At 45.3% G+C, this 14,295-nt stretch overlaps 1 long non-coding RNA gene across 1 annotated transcript in view; it reads right to left on the minus strand.

The window, feature by feature from the left end:
- LOC128325410 (uncharacterized) overlaps positions 1–13,728 on the minus strand; it is a 62,862-nt gene extending 49,134 nt beyond the window's left edge. Inside the window, exon 1 of the long non-coding RNA XR_008307432.1 lies at positions 13,628–13,728. This is a non-coding gene — a long non-coding RNA (uncharacterized LOC128325410). The remainder of the gene's footprint in view (positions 1–13,627) is intronic.
- Positions 13,729–14,295: the final 567 nt, after the last annotated feature.

Here is a 14,295-nt window from a genome sequence, read left to right on the forward strand (position 1 = left end):
CTGCCTTCACCTGCTTGTCTCATTTAGCCCTGTAAATAAACAACAATATGTGACTGTTACCTTGTCCCGCTACCATAGCAATAAACACTCTGAGTGCTGTGAAGGTTTTTTTAAAAATTCCCTTGATGATGATCCAGCCTTCCATGTATAGAAGACATGGAGACTACAGAGGACTCTCTTAGTAGCCATCCACACTGTCTTCTCACTATGCTTGATGTACTGTCACACACCAGGTATCCAAGGTCTTCCTTCAGTCCCACCGTAGGGATATTCAGTGACAGGCCTACCAATGGGACATTCAGTGATAGACAGGCTATACACACCTAGAAACTGAAGGAATCTCCATACGTTCAGTACTGTGTAGGAATGAGTGGAAGGCTTTCAGCTAAGGCAGCCCATCAGTAGCCACTGAACTGAAAGTGTGTGCGGAAGAAATATGGCGTACCAGGAACAGTCTATTCCAGCATCGTCCAACTTCTAGAGAGGAGAGCTGGTCTTGTGGTAGCAAGCATGACTTGTCCCCTTAGCTAAGCAGGGTCTGCCCTGGTTGCATTTGAATGGGAAACTAGAAGTGTGAGAACTGTAATATATTCCCCTCAGGGGATGGAGCTGCTCTGGGAAGAGCAGAAGGTTTCAAGTTCCCTCCCTGGCTTCTCCAAAATAGGGCTGAAAGAGATTCCCGCCTGCAACCTTGGAGAAGCTGCTGCCAGTCTGGGAAGACAATACTGAGCAAGATAGACCAATGGTCTGACTCAGTATATGGCAGCTTCCTATGTTCTTATGTTTGGTGTGGAATTTCCATGGTATGGAACAGCTTTCAGCATACAGGCAGCCTCTCACCTAATTCTAAAGTTGCTTATCTCCAGGAGGACTATACCAAGTTTTTTCTGAATGTCTGAATTCCTCTCAGAGACCATGCATATCAACATATCTTTTATTACTGTTGTTTAGCATTTCTGTAGTAATACAAGGTGGAGCCAGCGTGGTGTAGTGGTTAGAGTGCTGGACTAGGACCGGGGAGACCCAAGTTCAAATCCCCATTCAGCCATGAAACTATCTGGGTGACTCTGGGCCAGTCACTTCTCTCTCAGCCTAACCTACCTCACAGAATTGTTGTGAGGAGAAACTCAGGTATGTAGTACACTGCTCTGGGCTCCTTGGAGGAAGAGTGGGGTATAAATGTAGTAATAATAATAATAATTCAGTGTAATGCAAGCTTAAGCAGAAGTAAGACGCACAATATTCACTGGAATTTGTGATATACTGTAGGACTGCAGTGCACTATTCTTATCCAATTTTTCGTCACAGTGATCTTGTACAGCGATTGATTGATTGATTAAGTGCTGTCAAGTCGATGTCATCTCCTAGCGAACACATACTACTTGTACAGTAAGGTATGTGCCATCAAGTCAATTTTGACTCCTAGCGCCCACAGAGCCCTGTGGTTTTTTCTTGGTAGAATACAGGAGGGGTTTGCCATTTCCTTCTCCCGCGCAGTATGAAATGAATCCTTTCAGCACCTTCCTATATTGCTGCTGCCCGATATAGGTGCTTCCCATAGTCTGGGAAACATTCCAGCAAAGATTCAAACCGGCAACCTTCTGCTTGTTAGTCAAGCACTTCCCCGCTGTGCCATTAGGTAGTATGGGCCAAATGTTCTGCTTAGAGCATTAGCCTGGAATATCAAATGTTCACATTCATTTGGCAATGAAAGGAATGTTGGGTGTCAGAAAACTTCGACTTGCATAGTTCTCTTGGGTGTGCGTGCATTACATTTTAGCTACTTTGACATTGAAGAGGTCACTTGGCATTTTGTAAAGCGAGTCAGTGCAAACCATTTGGGAAAACTTTGAAATGTCATTGTTGTTGTGTTAATACCAAACAAAACCTGTTTTTATTGGATCATTGATAGCAATAAAAACCTTAAAGAAGTTACCAAGTTTATGATGTCATTAAAAAAAAAAAGATTTCTAGAGCAGCTGTTGCTACCCAGCAACGTATGAACATGAGTAACATTTTGGAAATTAGGCTAATTTTTGCCCCCTTTAAGTAAAGAATAATATAACTGTTTTGAAAGAAATTCTGACTCTTAACTTTCTTTAATATCATGTAGGAGAGACTGATAGTTCTTGGAGTGAGGTGACTATAGTGCAAAAGTAAAAGGAAGCTGATAATAAGCAAGTTGGCATTTTTTCTTTATGTGGGCATATTTGTTCCTCAAAGTCAGCCTATGAGGAATATTAGCATTTGAATAAATTATTCAGGGTTTTCTAGAGAACACAAGGGGGAAAAATCTTTTCAGCATTCAAACATGACAGTCTACAGTGTAGTAGAAAAAGGAGGCTGTCATTTTTTGTTCAATTACAAAAGGCAAATATTTATTATTTATAAGTATTCGCCTTGTATAGGCTTAAATGTTATTTATGAACCTGTTGCATAGTGATTTTCAATGTAACTCATTATTTTTAGCCTTAGGGTGTTGTAAAGGAGCATGGATATATTTAATGACACTCTGCTAGTCAGCGCAATTACACTGTAATCATTATGTAAAATGTGCTATTAATTAAACCAATTTCTAGTTAGAACATTCTCCTCTGCAGGGCTTAATCTTAATCTCCAGCAATCTTTCTCCCTGTTTTTCACCTATTAATTATACGATTACTTTTTAAAGTTACATATATGTGTTTGTTTTTTCGATCTTGCATAGCCAGCTGCTCATTCTTTTCAGGACAGGCATCTGTTAATGCTGGCACGGATTATATATATCAAATTGGGGAAGAGGGTGGAAAATGTTGCTTTGGGAGACCACTAATTTTACTGGCACAGGTCTGATGACATTTTTCACTCTGCTGCAGTAATTTCAGAAATCAGATGAAGCAGTGCATGTTTCCTAAACATTTTTGTTCATTTGTTCACTGGTGCAAAGATCCAATTGTTTGTTTCAAGCAATAGATAAAATGGCTGACATGTCACACAGCTCAATGCAATGAGGGTGGTTTGGCATAACCCGCATCACTGCAAGTTTAAAACACCACCCATGGTGTTGTGGAATAGCTCTGTTTTGCTATTGCTTAAAATGGTTCAATTGCTGTTGTGTGACATGACATTCATTATAAATAATAGATGTAGTATTGCACAATTTCAAGTAGAAGTAGAATAGTGGTAGAATAGAGGCTGTCATACCCCCACCCCCACAGACCATGCATGTTTCCACATAATGACATCCCAAGCCAATACTTTCTAGACCCCTCTCTCTATTGTCCTTTAAATGTCAAGCCACAACCACAACCATGAATCTTGAACCCATGAAAGACCTTCCCAGTCTGGATATGCCATCAGACCATATGCCATTTTATGGAGTTCCATAAGGAAGAAAATCTAGGGGCCAATTCTAAATGTGAATACATCTTACTTTTGGCACTAGGCAATGCCACAAAGGCCAGGGAGCATGAGGAGGTCAACAATATGAAGACAAGGAAAAGAAAGCACATTTGTTTTCAAAGTCATTTCATTTCAAGCTAGAATACCTTACCTTCAGATGTTACCAAGCTAAGGCAGCTTTAAGTGCAGGGACATTATATCAAAGTGGTTAATGGAATCTTTAAATACCGAAAGAAAAGGAAAGATTGTGCCGTCGAGTCGGCGTTGACTCCTGGTGACCACAGAGCAATGTGGTTTTCTTGGTAGAGTGCAGGAGGGATTTACTATTGCATCCTCCCATGCAGTATGAGGTGATGCCTTTCAGTACCTTCCTATATCACTGCTGCCCAATATAGATGTTTCCCATTTGAACTGACAGCCTCTTGCTCCCTAGGCAAGTTGCTTTCCCGCTGCAAAACACTGACACACTTTATTTTTGCAAATGGTTTTTATGTCCTAGGACTGGGTATCAGACTTTCTAAAATCTACTCTACAGTGACCCCTTGTGGGAAAGGAAGTGGCTCTTCGCATGCATAATTTGGTGAGAATTATGGACAGATTCACATGGCCATTGGGCTTGTGGTATCTGCTTGAAACTGCACACATACTGATTCCCTCCATGTGGCAGCTGGTCTTATGCAGCCACTGCCATCCTAGAATGCTTGTAAATGCAGGCTTGTAATAGCATGCAGAAAGTTAAGTTCTGCACTTAATGGTGGCTGGCTGCATGCAAACTGTTGGTTATGGGCAGGTTGCTTACACTTGCAGTAGCTTAAAGGGACCATTGTAATGCAGATGTCACATGCACCTCTCTTACCAAAAAGACAGACAAAATGAGGGGTTTTTCTTCAAGTCTTCAGATGAAAAAATTCAATGTTTTCTCTTAGGTTGCTGCTATTATTTCCCAGCATTTTCACACTTGCCGCTGCTCTTTTGACTGTTCTTTCACTGACAGAAGTCAACTTAACAGTATGTAGTATTTTGTGCATGTGTGTATCTGATGACATTTTTGTCACTTCAGTTATTGATTGTTGCTGCATGAGCTTCTGAGTCAACTATCTCCATTCACATGGAAGAAGATAGCTAACAGCAGTATCATGAGGTATAGCAAATAAGTAGTCCAGTACATCTGTACTTTTAGCAGAATCTGAAAATCTGACATTTGTATAGCTCTCTCTCTCTTTCCCTCTCCTCCCTCTCAAAACAAGGGATACAAAAGCCCTATTCACATATTATTCAATGCATGTACACTCTGTGTTTACACATGTACAGCTATTCACACTATGTTCAATGCATGAATTTCAGTGCATTTCCTGTCTGTCCCCTGCATTTGAATAGGCCTGTACCCAGGTTCATTTTTAAAGTAAGTGCATGTGCAGACATTCACACAAAAACTTGTACAGTGTGCAGATGCAACATGTTTGAATTGGACTAAAATGTACCACCAAATGGTTAAGCTTCTCCTATATTAGCTAGACAGCTGAAATAACAAAAATGGAAAATCTGTACATTTCTCCCAAAAAACCAGGAGACATTATTTTTACTCCACAGTAGAGTGAAGCATTCTAAAACAGAGGTAAGCAAAAGTCCAGATGTGCCAGCTGTTTCAATGAATCAACTCAAAACGATTTGAGTGATTCAGTCATGGGGGACTCGAATCACCCCATTGTTCCCCATGGGTAGATCCTAAGGAAACCAAAGTGGGTTGGGTGGCAGGGCATGATGGGTGCTACCTACCACCCAACCCACAAAAGAAACAGGCAAGCGATCTTAACAACAATGAACAAAGAATGGCTCGAGTGTCAATACTACCTCAGAAATGAACACTCACTCCTGGTTGGATAGGTCACACATTTTAAAGCAACACCTCCTGCAGGTACTGGAGCAAGAGAAAGGTGGAGTTCCACTAGTTCGGATCATTCTGAGAGATCAGATGTCCATGTAGGCCCAACTCAAGCTGCCTCTCTGAGTATACACCTACCCTTTTTGCTCCAGAGCTGCTATCTTGTGGCACCTTTCCCCAAGATCAGCCATGGCAGCAGCAGGATGACGCCCAGTGCCTGCGGTGGGGATGTCTCGCCTGATCACAGCCCCAGAAGGGTCAAATGCATCTGTCATGACCAGTTTCAGAGTTTGCAGCACACAATGGATGGACACAAACGGAGCCTACTTGGCTGCCCTAGTTATGTTGGCAGCATTGTCTGTCATCATGGAAAAGACTTGGCTGCCCGGACAGCCACTCCTCCACCTGGTGATCCATGTCCTCCAACAGCTCACCTACAACACCTCCTCATCCTGCACAGCCCACCTGTGCTTTGCTGCATAGGAGGAGGGACTGACCCCGTGGTCAGTCCCTCAGCAGCAGATGTCCCCTCCCTCTCCCGTCCCCAGCAGTGCACCATGATTGACAGGAAACCAGTGTCGCTTCCACTGGGGCTGGACCAAAGATCTGCAATGAAAATGAAATGCACACTTGTGGTAGATGCTGCTGCACACTGGAGCCCAGACACGGCCTCCCTGTACACCTGGTATAGGGAGGACACCATCCACCTGCTGAAGGTGGTGCATGAGGGGATCTTGTAGTTGGGAACAAGCAGCTGGAGCAGCTGATGGAAGCTGGCATTCTCCAGCACCTGGAATGGATGTTGTCCAAAGTGATCATCTCAGCAATGGCCTGCATGATGAGATCAGCCTCTGGGCAACGAGACCAATTGCCCACTGACTACAGCCACTTCACAGGCAACAGTCCTCCTACACACACACACACACACACACAGAAGCTTGTAGCTTGCAGCTAGTTGAGGACACACCATGTCTATTACTGTCAGCAGGAGTAGGGACCCATGGGTGATGCCGTTGCAGGTGCTGCAGCATCCCCATGACCACAAGACACTTAGGCTCCTTACTCCTGCTGACCTGTGTCCTGCAGTGGATTCAGGCAGCTTGGTGTGGGTCACCAGGGTGGAGTTCAAAGTGGTCCCACACCAGGCTGCTATCATTCTGGGACTATTTTTGTAGTGGTGGTACTGGGGCTGCTGGTCATTCTGGGGGCTGCCACCACTTCTGCCCTCAGTCTGTGGCTGAGAAGATCCAGGAAGCGGAAGTAATTCCTGCTCCTACTCCATCTCAGATGGGGAGAGGGGTGGGGTCCCATTGCCAATGGGGATGTAGAAGAGGATGTAGAGAGTGATCTGGCTGGGCTAGCAGCCAACAACATTGCCTCCTCTGCTGCCACAGGGAAAGCTTCTTCTTCCCTGACAGGGGAGAACCTTTCCCCAATTCTTCCTCAGCCACCACAGGTGGCTGCACTGTGGGAACAGTTTCTTCCGGATAGGTGAGCTTGCACAGCACTGCAGCAGTAAGGATGACTTGGGGAGTAGGCCCCTCTCGCCATTGCCCATGACAATCAGAATCATCACCCCTCTCTCTGCCTCCTGGCTCTGCCTCATACCTTCTCGGACATCTTGGAGTTTTTAAAATTGAAGCCTTAACTCTGATGGTGGTGGTTGGTGGGAGAAGAAGCACCTTTAATGTGGGAATTTTAAAAAAGGTGTGTGGGCTTGGTGGTGGTCTGTTTATGTTGTGTGTGCCACACAAAGTGCCATCTATAGCATTGTGCTGCACACACAAACTAGAGAAATTAAATCCCCCCAAATAAAAAAGCAGGCTTTATTTGGGTGTGGGGCTTTTTTGGAGGGGAGTGAGCAATAATGGGGCAAGTCTAAGGGAAGGGAAGGCAAAGGGCAGAGAATTACTGAGGTCTCTCTAACCCAAATCCATCCCTCTGTCCTACTAGTAGCTAATCCTTCCATTCCTCAAAGTAGGTCCCATTTTAAGAATTCTATAACCTGACCAAGGCAGGGGGGTATCTCACCTCTTCTGATTAAGAGGATAGCTGGTCTTGTGGTAGCAAGCATGACCTGTCCCCTTAGTTAAGCAGGGTCTGCCCAGGTTGCATATGAAAGGGAGACTAGAAGTGTGAGCACTGGAAGATATTCCCCTCAGGGAATGGAGCCTCTCTGGGAAGAGCAGAAGGTTTCAAGTCCCCTCCCTGGCTTCTCCAAGATAGGGCTGAGAGAGATTCCTGCCTGCAACCTTGGAGAAGCTGCTGCCAGTCTGATAGACCAATGGTCTGAGACAGTATATGGCATCCTATGTTCCTATGAGATGTTGCTCTCCGAGGCACTATTGGGCCAAGCAGACACTGGGACTCAACAGCAGACATTAGGGCTCAACAGGGCAGGTGGGCACCAGTCAGGCATACATCCACCTGAAAAAAAAAAAAAAAACACCCCTAAGAAGGGAAATCGAGAGCCTGCCAGACAGGGAACCAGATAGAAGTCTTCCAAAAAAAAAAAAAAAAAAAAAAAAGAATTCAGGCAGGCACACAGCAGCAGCAAAGCTGCAGTTTGAGGCTGTAAAATAAAAATAACAATCAGCACCTGTTATTAAAGCCACTGGGGGCTGTCTACAAGAAAAAAAGAAGAAATTCAAAGAAGAAATGCATAGCAGCAGCACCCAGGTAAAGCCCCCCCCCCCGAAGATAAGCCAGCCAGAGATCACCACCAGTGCTAAACTGAGGCAGTCTCTCTCTCTCTGATCCTTTCGCTCTGAGGCACAAAATGGTTCTCTGTCTCTCTGCCTCCAATCAGTCCCCTTCAATATATTTTGAAAATCCCTCCTTTGGATCCCCCTTCCCTCCTCCCAGCCAATGGGGGTGCAGTTGTCCATGACAACACTTGATTTGTATCATAACAAGCCAAACAAGAAGCAAGGAGATCTCAAGCCAATTGGAAGCCAGTGGCAGAAAACCATTCAGCAAGGGAAAACCGAGAGACAAAATGGTGCTCGAATCACTTGAATTGATTCAAGCTTGAATCAGTGTTTATTTGATTCAAACTCAAATCAGATCCTTATTCCAAGGGATTCAACAGAGTTTGAATTACTTTAAATGGCCCAATTAAAGCTCGAATCAATTTAGCTCAAACCGATTTGCACATCTCAACTCAGGATTGCACTAACAAGAAGTTGGTCAGAAAATACCTAACTACCTTAAAGGAGTCTAAGTCTCGAGGGTCAGATGAATTGCATCATAGGGCACTAAAATAACTTGCTGATGTACTTTCAGAATCTCTGTTTATCATCTTTGAGAAATCTTGGAGAAATTGTGAGATACCACAAAACTGGAGATGAGCTAGTCAGCCTGAGTTGATACCAGGGAACATATCAGAACAGATCATACAAATGTATTTTCAAGAACTGGCACTTATGTCCGTTTGGGAACCTTTTATAAATTTTAATACTTGGCAAGGTTGTCATTTATTTCCGAGATTTGGCTTCGTTTAGCAATGAGGATCTTTGTTTAGCAATGAGTAGCTATGTTATTGCTGGGGTTGGGATTAACCATCTTTTCAAAACCTGTTTTTGTAATCCGCAATCTGTTCTATTTGGAATCTGTCTAATCTGTTAGATCAAGAGATGTAACTAACTAATTATGTTCCCCCACCCTTACTATCTAAATAAAAATAAAAATAATTGGCTACTATATTAGTGGATTATGGAAATGTTGTAGATGTAAATTCTTATTTCAGGAAACATTTGATGAATGTTTTGATACATGATATTTTGGTTAGCAAACTGGCCAGAGGTGGGCTAAATTAGAATACTGACAGATGGATTAACAACTGTTTGGAAAACTATACTCAGACTGCTCATCAGTGACTTTTTATGAAACAGGAGGAATTTTCAAGTGGAGTGCTGCAGGGCTCTGTCCAGGGCCCAGCACACTTTAACATTTTTTATCATGACTTAAATAAAGGGTGGAGGCTAGGTGGTTGTCCAGGGTGCCTGAAGAGAGCACTGAACTGGGCTTGCACAAACCAAACAGCTTGCAAAACCAATAACTAGGCACCAAAGGCACTCTGCCCAGATCACTTATTTTTGTTAGGGCCAGTCCTAGGTAAGGATGTGCACAAAACCACTTTGCTCTGTTTGGTTCTAAACAGAACTGGACTGGGCATGTTAGGTTTTGGCACCCCCTTGAGCTGGGCCTGGTTCAGTTCAAATTCATGACCTCAAATTCGTGCGCTAGGGATGTGAGAACATGTTCGATGTGTTCAACGTCGAACCTGTTTGGTCCAAAGGTTTGGGGTTGAACCAAACCATCCCCTGTTCGATCCGACCACAGACCGAACACCCCCGACTGTTCGGGGGTTCGCAGACCTTTAAAATAATAATATATATATTTTTACCTTACTCCCTTTGGGGGAGTTGTTGAAGGTGGCAGAAGGGTCCGTGGAGGTTCCCCCTTCCCATGCCGGCCTCCCTTGCAGCCCAAACTGGCCCGTTCAGCCGGCTCTTCAGCCTGTTTGGGCCTTCCTCCTCTGGTGTGGTGGCCATTTTGGAGTCTGCCGTCCCTGCACAATTGGCCTCTGCATGGCCTGGGTCATGCAGAGACCAATTGCAGGTGTGGTGGCCTCCAAAATGGCCACTGCGCCAGAGTGGGAAGGCCAGAAGGGGCTGAAGAACCGGCTGAATGGGCCATTTTGGGCTGCAAGGGAGGCTGGTGGGGGGAGGGGGAACCTCCATGGACCCCCCCCGCTGCCTCCAACAACTCCCCCGAAGGGGGGAAAGGTAAAGGAATTTTTTTTAATGGTCCGCGAACCCTCCCGGACTGAACCAAATGGGGTGGGTGGGTTTTGAAGGGGTGCCGGACCGAACTGGCCCAGTCTGGTTCAGACTCAAACCAAACTGGGCCAGCAGGTTCCATGCACACTTCTAGTCTGCAGAGGGCCAAAATGGGCCAAACCGGCCCAAGGAGACTCAGGGGGAGGCCAGCAGGGGGAGAGGAGCTGCCAGGGGGCAGCTGGCTCAGGGGGAGGGGAGCTGGCGGCCACCACAGCACCTCCTTCCCCGATGCTGTTGCAGCCCTCAGCAGTGGTAAGTCATTACTTTTAAAACTCAATTTCATCGCACCACCACCACCCTTAAACTGGGCCTGAACCGAACCGGGCCTGGCTTGGCTCAAGGCTGAGCTGAGCCGGTTTGAACTTGAGCTGGCTCACACACCCTTAGTCTTAGGTGGAGGGTATAAAATTTGTAATTACACTAAAAATGGAGAGATCATTAACAACTCCGAAGACAAAAATTTGCACATCTCTAGTGTCACTGCCCCTTTCCAACCTTGAATTAGCCTGGTAGAGATAAATGTGCAAAACATTTCTGGGAGCTGCCAAGACTATATATGTGTGTTTGCAGAATGAGTTTTACTCACTGAGTTTTATTCATTTGCTACACAATTAGAATATAGTTGCAGTTTCTTAGTCACTGCCAAAGATCAAATGGACATACATTGAATGGGAATATATGTTATCATGAATGTTTCATTCAAAATTTAGTCAAGTAGACATGGACCTTGTACCTTGCATACTTTCTGTTTTGGTTCATATTCAGTCTTAGTGGGAATGTCATTGACACCAGCAAATAGAATACAGGAGAATCAGCCATCTTGGAAGCTAAAACAACCTCTAACTCAGTGAACAGATTTTCCAGGATAGGAAACAGAACCTCAGGAGACAGGACTTTTCTCCAAATCACTAATCCCCTCAGAGTCTTGTGTCAGCATTGGTCCATGCTATTGGTTATTTAACAACAACAACAACAACAACAGAGGCAAAAACAACAACAGTGATGTGATAGAGGATGTATTTGCAACGAGCTCTGAGCATTCATGGACCATGATGTTGAATTAGTGCAGTTGGTAAACCAAGGTCCTGAATCTGGAAGGACCAAGCATCCTTAAAATATGTGATCAGGACTAGCAGCAAATTCAGTTGATAGATAGGAATATAGTCCTTGAAAGCAGAGTCCCACACTGTATTGAACAGAACTGGGGTTCCCAAAGGGGTTTTTAGTATCCCTAGGGAGACTTGAAGGGATGACAAGGGCTATTCAGAGTCCTCCTACCTCCTCACACTGCAGCCTTGCTATTTGTTCCTCATCTGAGGATTGCCAGCTTGCTGCCGAAGCATCCTTAGTCCACTGCAGAACAGGAGGGAGGACTCTCCTCCTCTGCTCCTGATTGGTTGGCTACATGCTGAAGCTCAGTGTGCCCCTCCCCTCAGCCTGAATGACAAGCTTCAGAAGATTAGCACTGAGTAGTCTCATTGAAATTAATAAGACAAGTTTACTTGTCCCTTAAGAACATAGGGAACAGCCCTGCTGGATCAGGCTCAAGGCCTATCTAGTCTAGCATCCTGTTTCACACAGTGGCCCATCAGATGCCTCTGAGAAGCCCACAGGCAAGAGCTAAGGGCATGCCCTCTCTCCTACTGATTATCTCCATTAATTTCAATGGAACTACTCATAAGTAACTAAGGCTGAATGTAAGCCAGTGACTGGAGTAGCCTGTAACATTTGAGTGTGTGTGTACACACAATTTCTATGGGGTACCACTTGTTTTAAAAGGCTGGAAAGTCCTGGAATAGAATAACTTAGAACCTCGGGATCTGAGGGTAGGGCCTAGCCTGGAGAGCAACTTGTAACTACATATAGTCAGGACTCACACTTACAACTGTAGAAGTGGGGAAGAAGTCCTACCCTGTTGCCGTCACTCACCTCCTTCCACCAGGCATACTTACTTACAACATCTTGACTGAAGGGTGACAAAATAAATGTGATCATCAGCAACTCCATGTCATGTTTGCTTACCCACTCAGCTGGCACAGCCTTGGGGAAATGGAGCTGCAAAACCTAAGAGCTAGGTGAGCCCTCAAGGAGGCAAGTGTGGCTGGTGAGGGTAGGTCACAGTCTGGCAGGAGCAGGGCAAGGGTACTCACACTGGCAGTGTCAGTCTTTGAGCCAGGCAAGAGTCTATAAGCACAGCAAAGGTCTGAGATGGGGATGTGCACGGAACCGCAGCGGGGCGGTTTGATCCCAGCGGGGGGTGCCGCTTTAAGGGCGGGGGAGGGTGGACCTACCCCTTTCGCCGCTTTCCCCCCACCAGTGCTCGTTGCTGGTAAAAACCTTCAGGACAGCAGCGTACTTCTCTGCCTCCCCTTCCAACTCCTTGGCCAGAAGTGGCCGGAAGTACTGGGTGAGTGCACACCTGTCTGATGTGCACGCACGCACACGCAACGGGTGCACATGTACCTGGTACTTCCAGTCACTTCCAAGGAGGGGGAAGGGGTGGCAGGGAGGTATACTGCTGTGGTGAGCAAACTGGTTGGATTGGGACCAGCCTTACAGGCCCAAAAAGCTAAGCTGAGACCTGTGTCTGGAACTGCTGGTTTGCAAGAAACTGAAGTGTGGACTTTGGTTCTGTTGAGCCAAAGTAATGGAATGGAATTGTTTATTCTGTAGTCAAGGCCTACCAGAGGGAAAACTCTTGCCTTGAAGTTGTTTGTGCATTGTGCTATGCTAATGTTAATAATGGAAACTAGCTTGAAAACTTGATTAGAGTAATCATATTTAGAAGGTTTTAGGAAATCACATATAGATATCAGCACATACATATTTTAGGAGCACATATTATTCACACAATTAGCTGCTGAACCTCTTTGCATGCTATCTTTTAATAACATTTTCTGGGACTGGAAGGCGCCAAACTAAATTTTGAGAGTGACCACAGGCTGGTCAAGCTGGGCATAAACAGGGATGTTTCCATCTGGATTAGTAAACAATGTCAGGCCGGAACCCACCATGAAAGGTTCCTGACAGATAGGGTATAGAGAGTCAAGGAAGGATACCAGGATGTTTACACCAGGATGGAGACATAGAGAAATGATATGGCTGTTTCTGATGTGAAATATGGATAACAGGCCCGGAGAAAGGTATACAAGAAGGGCACCCCCCCTCACAAGGGAGGGAAGACATGCTCTGGCTCGTGGGAGGAGCAGCATGTAAACCCTAACTCATATCTAGTAGCTGAAAGGGGAAAACATACTCAGACCCCAGGGGAGAAGTAGTATGTGGGGCCCTATCAAAAGGAAGACACATGCTCTCACCCTTGGGATAGTATGTGAACCCTAGTCTATACCATTCAGCTCCTTACATCAGGGAGACTTTCACTACTGCTTATTCCATCTACGTTGCCTGGACAGCCCACAGCCTCCCTGCGCTTCCCCAAGGCCTCCGGAGGACTACAACTGACCAGTAATTATTTATCTACAAAAAATGCCTTCAGATCTGCCCTCCAGCATAAACTTACCTCCCCCATTTTGTATCTCTCCTTTCCAACTGGGGAATCTCTCCATCTCTGTTTCCCAGCTCAGCTTGTTCTTGTTCCTGTTCCCCCCTTCCTGCTTCCTCCATCCCTCTGCCTTTCACTTCCTTTGCTTTTGACTCATTTATTAGTACGTCAGAATGAATAACCAGCCTCTCCATCCCATCTCTCAGCTCTTCTCTGCGCATTCTGTAGATGACAGACTGGGCATTTGCTCCCCCTCCCTTCCCCCGCTCACACTTGCTGCTGACTATTAACTAGAATTCAGCTACCAAATATTTTCATGGTGTGCAGAGAACAGAGAGATAAGGACATACCGTTGCTAAGAGACAGAGCAGCTGCTGAGTCCACTTTTAGTGTTAGAGAAAAATGCTTTCTATTGCTATGTATTTCTAGTGAAGGAAAAATGATTTTAGCTGTCATTGGAAACACTACACTACACCACACTGGGAAAGAAATTGATTGATTTTTGCTTGTATACTCAATTGCTCAGGTGTAACGATTTTGCCTTAATAAAGCTTTTAAAACTACAGTTGTGTGGGATGTCTCTTCTCCCCTCCCGCTCCTGATTGCTCAGGACCTCAGAACCCGAACCAGGAGTAGCCTCTGTTGGCTAAGGTTGGGAGGGGCTGTGAGCTCCCCCCCCTCTCTCC

This window comes from Hemicordylus capensis, chromosome 4 (assembly GCF_027244095.1).
Source record: "Hemicordylus capensis ecotype Gifberg chromosome 4, rHemCap1.1.pri, whole genome shotgun sequence".
Lineage (NCBI taxonomy): Eukaryota > Metazoa > Chordata > Lepidosauria > Squamata > Cordylidae > Hemicordylus > Hemicordylus capensis.